Consider the following 14,786-nt stretch of genomic DNA (forward strand, 5'->3'; position numbering starts at 1 on the left):
TTGTCTGTGGCCCAAAACACATTACTACCCCATCTTTCTTCTGGCACACAAATAGAGAATGTTCATCTGTATTGTCATCCCATCCAGACCACACCCTCTCCCTGCTGTCCCCACACTCCCATGCCATCTGGCTGCACTTGTCTTCCTGACATCTGAAAGGCCCTTATTCTAAAATGGAATTTAAACATCTGAGCTTCTCAAGGTGTTTAAATACTACCATTTAAATGTTGGAAAACTTCTAAAATAAGGGCCAAAGACACATGCCCTGTGTTTGCATACACATACTCTCCTTGTACATATTCTGACATGTTCACTGTGGTGCTGGGATGAGCAGTCAAAGTTTACCCATTTCACTTCTCCCCACTTGGGTTGTATAAAGGAGCCTTAGGAGGGACTTAGAGCTAGGGAGGGGAAGAAAACCCAGTGCATAATCCCAAGGATTGGCAGGGGTTTAATGTTGCCTAGGACAGTGTGTCCCATGTCAGTCCTGGAGTACCCTTTTGCCAGTCAGATTTTCAGGATATCCAGAATGAACATGCATGAGATTGATTTGCATTTATTGTCTCCATTGAATGCAAATCAATCTCCTGTATATTCATTGTGGATATCCTGAAAACCTGACTGGCAAGGTGGTATTCCAGGACCGAGTTGGGAAACATTGCCCTAGGAAACAGGGAAGTCACCTAAAGGGAGAAACTTCTAATTTCCCTAAACCCCTATCTGCCAATAAAGGGAAGGAAGGGGTTCCAAAAGAGGAGTGTTTGAGAACTCCTACAGTAGAAAGGAGGGAACTAAGGGGTGGAGAGAGAAGGAGGAGGAACCAGAGGAAAAAGCCCCATTCCAGTGAGTGAAAGGAACTCTCTCACAGATGACCAGCAGAAGTAAGTGGGCTGCCCAACCTGAGGCAAAGAGGACCCCAAAGTGAAAGCTGGACCAAGAAGCTGTGGACATGGATATCCAGGAGGATTAAACTGGCTTCCCAACCTGGGGCAAATAAGACCCCAAAGTGAATGCTACACCAGGAAACTGAGGAAAAGCCTAAGGCCCTGAAAGTAGGTGAGGCCTAAGAGCAAAGGGACTATAGGAACCTAAGAACATAAGAATAGCCATACTGGGTCAGACCAATGGTCCATCTAGCCCAGTATCCTGCTTCCAACAGTGGCTAATCCAGGTCACAAGTACCTGGCAGAAACCCAATTAGTAGCAACATTCCATACTACCAATCTCAAGGCAAGCAGTGGCTTCCCCCATGTCCATCTCAATAACAGGCTTTGCAATTTTCCTCCAGGAACTTGTCCAAACATTTTTTAAACCCAGATATGCTAAAAGCTGTTACCACATCTTCTGGCAGCGAGTTTCAGAGCTTAACTATTCTTTGAATGAAAAAATATTTCCTCCTATTTGTTTTAAAAGTATTGCCATGTAATTTCATTGAGTATCCCCTGGTCTTTGTACTTTTTGAAAGAGTGAAAACTCAATTCACTTCTGCCCATTCTACACCACTCTAGATTTTATAGACCTCAATCGTATTCCCCCTCAGCCGTCTCTTTTCCAAACTGAAGAGCCCTAACCTGTTTTGTCTTAACTCATATGAGAGGAGTTCCAGCCCCTTTATCATTTTGTAAAAAGATGTAACACTGCGAGGAAGATGGCTGCCCATATATGGCTAAGGACTTTAAAGCCAGGGCATGGGGGGGGGGGGGGGGCAAGGGGGAGCATTGCCCCCCCCCAAACGCAGGGCCAGCACAACCTGGCTGCAAGCAGCTCTCGGCCCCTCCTTCCCCTCTCTCAGCTCCCCGACAGCCCTCCTCTCCGTTCCTGCCACTCTGCGATTCAACCTTTTATTTTAAGTTGCAGCGACAGCACTGCAAACAGCACAGCAGGCTCACCTCCAGCCTTTCCCTTCCCTCTCAGTATCCCGCCTTCCTCTGATGATGTATTTCCTGTTTCCACGATGGCGGGACACTGAGAGGGAAGGGAAAGGCTGGAGGCGAGCCCGCTATGCTGTTTCCAGTGCCTTCGCTGCGACTTAAATTAAAAGGTTGAATCACAGTGCGGCAGGAACGGAGAGGAGGGCTGTCGGGGAGCTGAAGGTGGGAAGGAGGAGCTGGGTTGGAACTGAACTCAGGGGCTGAAAAGGGGGAACTGGGGAAGTCACTTGACATGGATGGGAGGGGAGGGGTCAAAGCAGAATTGTTGGACATGGATGGGGGAGGGCAGAGGAGAATCGCTGGACATGGATGGGAGGAGAGGGCAGGGGAGAGAAGAGAAATCACTGGACATGAATGGGAGGAGAGGGCAGGGGGAGAGAATAGAAATCGCTGGATATGGAGAGGAGGGCAGGGGAGAGAGGAGAATTGCTGGACATGGATGGATGGAGGAGGCAGGGGAGAGAGGAAATTTGCTGGATATGGATGGATGAAGGAGAGGGCAGGAGAGAATGGAGTTGCTGGACATGAATGGATAGAGAGGAGAGCAAGGGAGAGAAGAGAAATCGCTGGACATGGATGGATGGAGGGGGCAGGGGAGAGAGGAAATTTGCTGGATATGGATGGATGAAAGAGAGGGCAGGGGAGAATGGAGAGTTGCTAGACATGGATGGATGGATGGATGGATGGATGGATGGAAGGGAGGGAAGACAGGAAGGAGATGCACATGGATGGAGGGGAGGGAAGAGAGGAGAAATGCTGGACATGGATGGAGGGAAGGAAAGGCAAATGAAGGAGATGCACATGGATGGAGGAGAAGGGAGAGAGGAGAAATGCTGGACATGAATGGAGGGGAGGGAAGACAGAGGATGTACATGCAAATGGATGGAGGGGAGGGGAGTGAGGAGAAATAGTAACATAGTAACATAGTAGATGACGGCAGAAAAAGACCTGCACGGTCCATCCAGTCTGCCCAAGATAAACTCATGTGTATACCTTACCTTGATTTGTACCTGTCTTTCTCAGGGCACAGACCGTATAAGTCTGCCCAGCAGTTTTTCCTGCCTCCCAACCACATGTCCCGCCTTCCATCACCGGCTCTGGCTCTTGGAGAAGAGACGGCTGAGGGGAGATATGATAGAAGTGTATAAAATAATGAGTGGAATGGATCGGGTGGATGTGAAGCGACTGTTCACGCTATCCAAAAATACTAGGACTAGAGGGCATGAGTTGAAGCTACAGTGTGGTAAATTTAAAACGAATCGGAGAAAATTTTTCTTCACCCAACGTGTAATTAGACTCTGGAATTCGTTGCCGGAGAACGTGGTACGGGCGGTTAGCTTGACGGAGTTTAAAAAGGGGTTAGATAGATTCCTAAAGGACAAGTCCATAGACCGCTATTAAATGGACTTGGAAAAATTCCGCATTTTTAGGTATAACTTGTCTGGAATGTTTTTACGTTTGGGGAGCGTGCCAGGTGCCCTTGACCTGGATTGGCCACTGTTGGTGACAGGATGCTGGGCTAGATGGACCTTTGGTCTTTCCCAGTATGGCACTACTTATGTACTTATGTACTTATGTACTTATCCTCGCCTCCCAACCACCAACCCCTCTTCCCCCCACCTGCTCTGCCACCCAATTGTAGCTAAGCTTCTGAGGATCCATTCCTTCTACACAGGATTCCTTTATGCACATCCCACGCATGTTTGAATTCCGTTACCGTTTTCATTGCCACCACCTCCCGCGGGAGGGCATTCCAAGCATCCACCACCCTCTCCGTGAAAAAATACTTCCTGACATCTTTCCTGAGTCTGCCCCCCTTCAATCTCATTTCATGTCCTCTCGTTCTACCGCCTTCCCATCTCCGGAAAAGATTCGTTTGCGGATTAATACCTTTCAAATATTTGAACGTCTGTATCATATCACCCCTGTTCCTCCTTTCCTCCAGGGTATACATGTTCAGGTCAGCAAGTCTCTCTTCATACGTTTTGGAACGCAAATCCCATACCATCCTCGTAGCTTTTCTTTGCACCGCTTCCATTTTTTTGACATCCTTCGCAAGGTATGGCCTCCAAAACTGAACACAGTACTCCAGGTGGGGCCTCACCAACGTCTTTTACAGGGGCATTAAAACCTCCCTTCTTCTGCTGGTCACACCTCTCCCTATACAGCCTAGCAATCTTCTAGCTACGGCCACCGCCTTGTCACACTGTTTCGTCGCCTTCAGGTCGCCTTCAGGTCCTCGGATACTATCACCCCAAGATCCCTCTCCCCGTCCGTGCCAATCAGACTCTCCCCACCTAACACATACGTCTCCCTTGGATTTCTACTCCCTAAGTGCATCACTTTGCATTTCTTCGCATTGAATTTTAATTGCCAAACGTTAGACCATTCTTCTAGCTTCTTCAGATCTTTTTTCATGTTTTCCACTCCCTCCGGGGTGTCCACTCTGTTGCAAATCTTGGTGTCATCCGCAAAAAGGCAAACTTTACCTCGTAACCCTTCGGCAATGTCACTCACAAATATATTGAACAGAATCGGCCCCAGCACCGATCCCTGAGGCACTCCACTACCCACCTTTCCCTCCTCCGAGCAAACTCCATTCACCACCACCCTCTGGCATCTGCCTGTCAACCAGTTCCTAATCCAGTTCACCACTTCGGGTCCTATCTTCAGCCCATCTAGTTTATTCAAGAGCCTCCTGTGGGGAACCGTGTCGAAAGCTTTGCTGAAATCTAAATAGATTACGTCCATAGCACGTCCTTAATTTAATTCTCCCGTCACCCAGTCAAAGAATTCAATGAGATTCGTTTGGCACGATTTCCCTTTGGTGAAACCATGTTGTCTCGGATCTTGCAACTTATTTGCTTCCAGGAAATTCACTATCCTTTCCTTCAGCATCGTTTCCATTACTTTACCAATAACCGAAGTGAGGCTTACCGGCCTGTAGTTTCCAGCCTCTTCCCTATCACCACTTTTGTGAAGAGGGATCACCTCCGCCGTTCTCCAGTCCCTCGGAACCTCTCCTGTCTCCAAGGATTTATTAAACAAATCTTTAAGAGGACCCGCCAGAACCTCTCTGAGCTCCCTCAATATCCTGGGGTGGATCCCGTCCGGTCCCATGGCTTTGTCCACCTTTAGCTTTCCAAGTTGTTGATAAACACTCTCTTCCGTGAACGGTGCTCTATCCGCTCCATTCTCAGGTGTACTTTTGCCAGTCCCTAGCAGTCCTTCTCCAGGATTTTCTTCTGTGAAAACAGAGCAAAAGTATCTATTTAGCAAATTGGCTTTTTCTTCATCATTTTCTACATAGCGTTTTGTTGTATCTTTTAGTCTCACAATAAGTCCCCAAGTGTCAGCTAACTGCTGTTTTATCAAGGGAATTCTCTAGCTGGGTGGGACCAGGACCAAAGAATTTCCAATTGAATTAACCTTTAAAATTGGCTAAGAATATAACTTTTTAATCTAAATATTCCCAATAATTACAGCTGTGTAAAATGTTACTTTTGAGTCTCAAATGAATTCAATGCTGTTTTAACAGCCTCTCCTCTCTCTTCCTATCAATCAGAGCTTGGCAGGACAAGATAGAAAGAAAGAAAAGGTTTCACAGGGCTAATTAATTAATTAATTAAGCAATAAGCATTAAATTTAAGAGAAGAATCTGGTATCTCACCTCTAGCCTGAAAGTTGAGAAGTTTGGACTTTATTTTAAAGTCAGAATTTACTTTAGTGTGCAGGGGTCCAATAACCTCTAGCCTGAAAGTTGAGAAGTTTGGACTTTATTTTAAAGTCAGAATTTACTTTAGTGTGCAGGGGTCCAATAACCTGGAAAAATTTCAAACACAATTGGTTTGTCTCCCCCTTCAAGGCCAATCTATCTCCTGTTGTGCAGAAATGCTGGATATGGATGGAGGGAAAACTGCTGAATTTAAGAGCTGGATTGGAACACTTTGAGAGCAGATGCTGAAACTGGAGGAAGGATAGGGACAGGGCTACAGATGGTAGACAGGGACGCATAAGGACACAGGAGGATGGTGAACATGAGCGAAAAAATATCAAATGGAAAGAAGACACTGCATAAAACAGAAGACACTGGGACCAAAGCGAATAGAAAAACTAAATGATCAGACAACAAAGGTAGAAAAAAGTATTTTATTCAGAATGTATTAATTGGAATATGTCAGCTTTTGGAAATGTGCATCTGTGATATTTTGCATGTAAGTTTCAATTTCTCTAGTATTGCTGCATGCCGAGTCTGACTTCTTGAGGTAACTTTCCAGTTCAGTATTTTGCCTTCATATTTTTTGATTTCTAGTTCCTTGTGTCATGTGTTTTTCATGTAATGTGGAGGGGCATTTTCGACCGGGGACGCCCATCTCTAAGGACGCCCATCTCCGAGGATGGCGCCACGAAGGGGCGGAGCCAACCGTATTTTTGAAAAAGATGGCCGGCCATCTTTTTTTCGATAATACGGTTGGGGCCGGCCAAATCTCGACATAAATGTTGAGATGGCCAGCTTCGGTTTTCACCCATAATGGAAACCGAAGCCGGCCATCTCAAAAACAAACAAATCAAGGCATTTGGTCGTGGGAGGGGCCAGGATTCATAGTGCACTGGTCCCCCTCACATGCCAGGGCAACAACCGGGCACCCTAGGGGGCACTACAGTGGACTTCGCAAATTGGTCCCAGGTGCATAGCTCCCTTACCTTGGGTGCTGAGCACCCCCAAAACCCACTCCCCACAACTATACACCACTACCATAGCCCTAAGGGGTGAAGGGGGGCACCTACATGTGGGTACAGTGGGTTGCGGGTGGGTTTTGAAGGGCTCCCATTTTCCATCACAAGTGTAACAGGTAGGGGGGAATGGGCCTGGGTCTGCCTGCCTGAAGTCCACTGCACCCACTAAAACTGCTCCAGGGACCTGTATACTGCTGCGATGGACCTGAGTATGACATTTGAGGCTGGCATAGAGGCTGGCTAAAAAAGTTTTTAAAGTTGTTTTTTTTGAGGGTGGGAGGGGGTTAGTGACCACTGAGGAAGTCAGGGGAGGTGATCCCCGATTCCCTCTGGTGGTCATCTGGTCAGTTCGGGCACTTTTTTGGGACTTTGACCTGAAAAAAAAGGGACCAAATAAAGTGGACCAAATTCTCACCAGGGACACGTTTCTTTTTTCCATTATCGGCCGAGGGCGCCCATCTCTTAAAAATGCCCCGGCATGCCCCTGTCCCGCCTTCGCTACCCTTCTGACATGCCCCCTTGAAGTTTGGCCAGCTCCGTAACGGACTGCAGTTGAGGCCAGCCAAAATTGGCTTCCGATTATGCCGATTTCACCGGCCTTGAGAGATGGCCGGCCATCTCCCGATTTGTGTCGGAAGATGGTCGGCCTTCTCTTTCAAAAATAAGCTGGATAGTAACATAGTAGATGACAGCAGAGAAAGACCTGTACGGTCCATCCAGTCTGCCCAACAAGATAAACTCATATGCGCTACTTTATTATGTATACCTGACCTTGATTTGTATCTGCAATTTTCAGGGCACAGACCGTAGAAGTCTGCCCAGCAGTAGCCCTGCCTCCCAACCACTAGCCCCGCCTCCCACCACCGGCTCTGCCATCCAATCTCCGCTAAGCTTCTGAGGATCCATTCCTTCTGAACAGGATTCCTTTATGTTTATCCCACGCATTTTTGAATTCTGTGTGATCAAGGTGCAGTATTCTGCTAGTGTGTAGTATTTGCAGCCCTTTTTGTTTTGTTTTTTTCACGAGGTAGTGTACTGGTGTTTTAGAGCCCAGTGTAATTACAGTGCTGCCTTTCCATGTATAAGGTTGTAGCTTGTCCTGTGTTTGGAATTAGTGCTGTTATGGTTTGGTAAGGTTATGAGTGTGTTTTTGCACAAGTTTGTGTATAGCGTTTTGCAGTGGAGAGATTATGTATTGGCCTTACTGAGGTGGCACCAAAACATCAGAAAGGGTTTTAGAGCGTAAATCATGACACACTACCTCTTGAAGGATCTACATACAGAGCCTATGCATTTCTAAGGTCAACACTGGCATGGCATGGGAAAGGGGTGGGGAAATATTACTGGAGAAGAAGAGGGAGTGCTGGATAAGGAGGAAAGAAAGAAGGAAGGAAGGAAGGAAGGGAGAAAGAGCTGGCTTTTTTGGGAATAACCATTACAGTTAATCCCAAAAAAGCCAGCTTTCTCCCTTCCTTCCTTCCTTCCTCCATATTAGCATATTCATTTGTGTATATATGATGCATCAAATATACGAGTCAAATATACTAATTAATAAAATTTGGTTTTAGCTTTACTGTGATCCAGTCTCTGGGACTCCTGGTTTTGTGGTTTTGTGCCCACTTTTTTGTTTGTTTTACAAAGTATCCGTGGGTCTTCTTTGAGTTCTCCACGCTTTGTGGATTCTTTATTAACTGCATCATAGATAACAACCCCTAATCACCAAATATCTCTAAGAAGATCATCTTGCTTTAACATTCCTGCCCTCCAAACCACCCTTAACCCAGCCTCACCTAATTCTCAGCAACAGGAAAGTACAGGCATTCAGAAACCATACTTTATAAAAAAAAAAAATGTGCATCACCTCGGATAGCCTTGTACAACATAGTACCCTCTTCCAAACTTCCCCAAACCCAACAAATCTAATTCATTCACTAACAGAAACCTCCAACCCACCTCCCTCCCCAAACCAAACCTAAAGACCCCCCCATCTCACCCCTCTACCCCCTACCTCTTATAAAAGTGAAATCCAGCCCTCACACAATAATCCAACTTCCCTCCTTCCCCCACTCCCCAAAGAAGCTGAGTGTAATTAATATCGAACGGAGCAGACACAACCTAGATGCTATATAAATTATTGACTATGAGACTGCGGCCTCGGGGGTTCAGTAAGTTCAAATACGGGTCCCAGACAAGTAAAAAGTGCTTTTTGCGATGGATAGTGCCCTTTGCCTCTCTTGCCTCCCATGTAGCCAAGAGATGCACCTGATTCCTCCAATGCCAAAACGCCGGAGGATCCGGTATCATCCAATATTGTAAAATGGTTTTCCGAGCCACCAAACATACCTTCCTGCTTAACAAGCAAGCATGTCTCGACAAGGGCCGGGACACTTCAGGCACATCCAGCAGCAGCTGCTCTAGGAACCCCTTTACTTCTTGGTCAAACAAACGTATCAAGAATCTCCTAACCTGTTCCCAAAATTTTTTAACCTTAGGACACGCCCAGATTGCATGAAAAAAGGTATGTCTGTGATGACCACACTTGGAACACGTGGAATCTCTGTTGCTTCCCATATGAGCTAATTGCACTTTGGGCATATACACTCTCAGGATCACTCTATACCCACATTCCCTAAGTCTCACTTCAGTAGTCAGATTGAAGAAACCCCTAAGAGTAGCCAACATATCCCAATTCCCCAAATAGACTCCCGAATCTAACTCCCATCTAGCCTTTAAATCAGTAAAATCTTAACCTGAATGGAGTTTTGCCAGGGCCTTGTAAAGTCTCGATACAGAAAGGCCCTGATCTGAAACTTCCATAAAAAATTCCGGACTAAGGTACCCACCTTTAACCTTAACTTTGATCTGTCCAGGGACATCACATAATACTTATGTTGTGCATAAGCAAAATGGACACTGCAGGAATGGCTAGTCTGACCCTTCAGAGACTCTAAGAAAGCAATTCACCCTCTCTCCCTAACACATGTTCCAAAAGGGAAATCCCCTTCTGTTCCCACAGCCTAAACAGGAGGTTATCCCAGCCCGGGCTAAATGCTCCATTCCCCCGAATGTTTAGTTGATCTGAAATATATGGGTTCTCCCCCATTTTCTCAACGAGGGCTCTTCACACGTCTCGTAATGGGCTTAATAGCACACTATGCCCAAGATGATGGGGTATTTGAGCCATCGTGCAGTGCAACAATGAAAAAAGATGGTATGGTGCATAATATTCCCTTTTCAGCTCTATTGATTGATGTATAATCAAGTGGGTGGCCAGCAACAGTAGAAGCAGCACTGAAAACTAGCTGTATCCAGTTGGGGGGGGGGGGGGGGGGCTTTCCTCTTCCGCGTCCTGCCCACAGGAAGTTGCATCAGCGAGGCAGGATGCAGCAGAGGAAAGGCCCAACCAGCGGGAGACAGCCAGTTTTCAGGGCTACCTCTGTCACTGCCGCCCACCTGCCACAACACCAGGGAGAAGACGGGGGGAGGGGTTGCAGAAATATTGGGCCGGTTGGGGGGGGGGGGGGGAGAGAAGTGGAGATGGAGAGAGGAAAGTAGGGATGCCAGTCCTGCAGGCAGGAGCAGCTTCAGGTGGCCCCTACCATTGGGCAGTCCTAGGCATTTTGCCATAGGCACACCAGCCAGTCAGAGATTAGTGCAATAAGCTGTACAGTCCTGAAAAACTCCAGAAAATAGTCACTTAACCTCCTGAGTCCTAAGCACATCTTGCAGGGCCCCCTACATATTTGGGCCCATGGGATGTGCCTAATTTGCCTGTGCTTTTGCAACCCTGGGTTCAAGTGTTCACCTAGGCAGCAACACTCTCACCTAAATTTATGCATCTTTTGAGTGCTTAAATGGATAGAATACTGTCATCCACACAGGTAAGTGTCCACTTCTGTGCATAAATGGCAGTAGCACACCCAAGCGGTATTCTGTAATTACATGCTAAAATGGCATTGCCATGTGTCCACAGGGGACAGCATGGACTGGTCATAAGCAGGGGCAACATTTACATGGGCTACGTACAGAATACTGTAAGTTACACATGTAAATGTTGCATGTAACTGCTAACATTTACAGAAGCCATAGATGTCATAAATGTTCATGCCTACATCACGTTGATGTGGGTTTTCACTAGTATTATATATAACATGTACACCTAAGTTTTCTTATGGAATAGGCCAGTGGTACCCAAACCTCAGAGGCAGTGCATGCAAATGTCTCATGAATATTCATTGCCACTATTGTTTGACTAATACAATATTTCTTCTTAATATTTGACTATACTACACCCACATCATTGTGTGCATTTAATTTAACAATTTTTATTATGAAAACCACACTAATCTAACAATAAAATACTCTCTGCCCCACACTCTCACAGCAGTTTCTCCCTATTATATATTTCCCAAATCGCTCATCCCCAGTACCATTCAAACGAAAACCAGCTGTAGCTCATCTCACAGTGTTCCAGATTTCCAAAATGATGAACCATTTCAACACTCACTGTCTTTCTGTTCTATTCGCCTGAATCAGAGATGTCCCATAATAATAAACAGAGCACTTCCTTTAGCTTGCTTTCAAATCCTTTGTTGGGTTTCGAGAAGAACTCATTAGTCCAAAGAAGAAACAAGAAAAAAGAAAAACTGTGGAATGCTTGGCATCTATTTCATCCACCATATATTATATATCTTCCGGTCCCATAACTTTTTTTCTGGTCCCAACACAGGTTGTGTTTCTTTTTATTACTTCATCAGGAGACCTTATATAATACATAATACACAACATTACAATTTTTTAATTTTTTTAATTTTTTGTTACATTTGTACCCCGCGCTTTCCCACTCATGGCAGCCTCAATGCGGCTTACATGGGGCAATGGAGGGTTAAGTGACTTGCCCAGAGTCACAAGGAGCTGCCTGTGCCTGAAGTGGGAATCGAACTCAGTTAGCCATAAATTCTGTTAGGCATACCATATGGAGCTCCCCAGCATCCAATACTTCTGCCGCACTTCCTGATTACACATGATTGGGTGACTGGCTATCACATATATAGCAAAGATACTTACCTGTAGCAGGTATTCTCTGAGGACAGCAGGCTGATTGATCTCACACTTGGGTCGACGTCCACGTTGGCCCAGGAACGGAAGTTTTGCTAGCAAAATCTCAAAAATCTTCCAGAGTCTTCTGGCGCGTGAGCGGCGTGCACCGCGCATGCGAGGACCGGTTTCCCGCCCGTCACGTGAGTTAGGACCTCAGTGTAGTCCAAAAGCAAGTGAAGAAGAATGTCCAAAGGGGAGGAGGGCGGGTTTGTGAGAACAATCAGCCTGCTGTCCTCGGAGAATACCTGCTACAGATAAGTATCTTCGCTTTCTCCGAGGACAAGCAGGCTGCTTGTTCTCACACTTGGGGTATCCCTAGCTGCCAGGCTCACTCAAAACAAAGAACATTGGTCAATTGGGCCTCACAACGGCGAGGACATAACTTAGATTGACCTAAAAAGAAACTAAGTGAGAGTGCAGCCTGGAACAGAACAGAAATGGGCCTAGGAGGGTGGAGTTGAATTCTAAACCCCAAACAGATTCTGCAGCACTGACTGCCCAAACTGACTGTCGCGTCGGGTATCCTGCTGAAGGCAGTAGTGAGATGTGAATGTGTGGACTGATGACCACGTTGCAGCCTTGCAAATCTCTTCAATAGAAGCTGACTTCAAGTGAGCCACTGACACAGCCATGGCTCTGACATTATGAGCCGTGACATGACCCTCTACAGTCAGCCTAGCTTGGGCATAAGTAAAGGATATGCAATCCGCTAGCCAATTAGAGATTGTGCGTTTTCCGATGGCGACTCCCCTCCTGTTGGGATCAAAAGAAACAAACAACTGGGCAGACTGTTTATAGGGCTTTGTCCGCTCCACGTAAAAGGCCAATGCTCTCTTACAGTCCAAGGTGTGCAACTTGTCTTCACCAGGGTGGGTATGTGGACGGGGAAAAATGTTGGCAAGACAATTGACTGGTTCAGATGGAACTCCGACACCACCTTCGGCAAGAACTTAGGGTGAGTGCGGAGGACTACTCTGTTATGATTAACTTGATATAAGGTGCATGCACTACCAGGGCCTGAAGCTCACAGACTCTATGAGCTGAAGTAACAGCCACCAAGAAAATGACCTTCCAGGTCAAGTACTTCAGATGGCAGGAATTCAGTAGCTCAAAAGAAGCTTTCATCTGCTGGGTGAGAACGACGTTGAGATCCCATGACACTGGTGGAGGTTTGACAGGGGGCTTTGACTAAAGCAAACCTCTCATGAAGCGAACAACTAAAGGCTGTCCAGAGATAGGCTTACCCTCTACACGTTGATAAGCACTAATTGCACTAAGGTGAACTCTTACGCAGTTGGTCTTGAGATCAGACTCTGATAAGTGTACGTAGAAGGTATTCAAGCAGGGTCCTTGTAGGACAAGAAAAAGGATCTAGGGCCTTGCTGTCACACCAGATGGCAAACCTCCTCCATTTGAAAGAATAACTCTTTTTCGTGGAATCTTTCCTGGAAGCAAGCAAGACTCGGGCGACACCCTCTGAAAGACCTAAAGAGGCAATTTCTAAGCTCTCAACATCCAGGCCATGAGAGCCTGGAGGTTGGGATGTAGAAGCGACCCCTCGTTCTGGGTGATGAGAGTCGGAAAACACTCCACTCTCCACGGTTCTTTAGAGGACAACTCCAGAAGAAGAGGGAACCAGATCTGACGAGGCCAGAAGGGAGCAACCAGGATCATTGTTCCGCAGTCTTGCTTGAGTTTCAGCAAAGTCTTCTCTACTAGAGGTATGGGAGGATACGCATACAGAAGGCCTGTCCCCCAATGCAGGAGAAAGGCATCTGATGGTAGTCTGTCATGGGCCTGAAGTCTGCAACAGAATTGAGGGACTTTGTGACTGATCTGAGTGGCAAAAAGATCCACCGAGGGGGTGCCCCATGCTCAGAGGATCTTGTGGACTACGCCCATGTTTAGCAACCACTTGTGAAGTTGCATGGTCCTGCTCAACCTATCAGCCAGACTGTTGTTTATGCCTGCCAGATATGTGGCTTAGAGAAACATGCCATGACGGCGCGCCCAAAGCCACATCTGGACGGCTTTCTTAGACAGAGGGCAAGATCTGGTGCCCCCCTGCTTGTTGGTGTAATACATAGCAACCTGATTGTCTGTCTGAATTAGAATGATTTGGTTGGACAGCCGATCTCTGAAAGCCTTTAGAGCATTCCAGATCGCTCGTAATTCCAGGAGGTTGATCTGAAGACCCTTTTCTGGAAAAGACCAAGCTCCTTGAGTGTGAAGCCCATCTACATGAGCTCCCCACTCTAGGAAGGATGCATCTGTCGTCAAAACCTTTCGTGGTTGAGGAATTTGGAAAGGACGTCCCAAGGTCAAATTGGATCGACTGGTCCACCACTGAAGGGAACTGGAAAAGTCGGTGGAAAGATGGATCACATCCTCTAGATCCCCTGTGGCCTGACAATACTGGGAAGCTAGGGTCCATTGAGCTGATCTCATATGTAGACGTGCCATGGGAGTTACATGAACTGTGGAGGCCATGAGGCATATTTTCAAAGCACTTAGCCTTCCAAAGTTCCATAGAAACCTATGGAACTTTGGAAGGCTAAGTACTTTGAAAATATGCTTCAATGTGTCCTAAGAGTCTCAACATCTGCCGAGCTGTGATCTGTTGAGACACTCGAGCCATGGACACGAGGGCCAGGAGATTGTCTGCCCTTGCCTGGGGAAGATAAGCTTGAGACATCCGTGTGTCCAACAGAGCTCCAAAGAACTCCAATTTTTGAACCGGGACAAGATGGGACTTGGGATAATTGATCACGAACCCCAGTAGCTCTAGCACTCGAATAGTAATCCGCATGGACTGTAGAGCGCCTGCCTATTACTGGCTAAATCCAGAGGTCAATATTCCATCCTCATTCTTCTTGATCTTACCGCTGCTTTTGACACTGTCGATCACAGCATACTTCTCGATACCCTGTCCTCACTTGGATTCCAGGGCTCTGTCCTTTCCTGGTTCTCTTCCTACCTCTCCCTCCGCACCTTTAGTGTTCACTCTGGTGGATCCTC

General features: G+C 46.6%; 1 long non-coding RNA gene across 1 annotated transcript; it reads right to left on the reverse strand.

Annotated features, from left to right (window-relative positions):
• Positions 1-589: 589 nt before the first annotated feature.
• Positions 590-13,991, reverse strand: LOC115470323. The gene is made up of 4 exons (XR_003942183.1): positions 13,981-13,991; positions 5,468-5,479; positions 5,091-5,095; positions 590-663 (listed from the first exon to the last, which is right to left on the reverse strand). It is a non-coding gene; the product is annotated as an uncharacterized LOC115470323 (long non-coding RNA).
• Positions 13,992-14,786: the final 795 nt, after the last annotated feature.

This window comes from Microcaecilia unicolor, chromosome 5, assembly GCF_901765095.1.
Source record: "Microcaecilia unicolor chromosome 5, aMicUni1.1, whole genome shotgun sequence".
In the NCBI taxonomy this organism is placed as follows: Eukaryota; Metazoa; Chordata; class Amphibia; order Gymnophiona; family Siphonopidae; genus Microcaecilia; species Microcaecilia unicolor.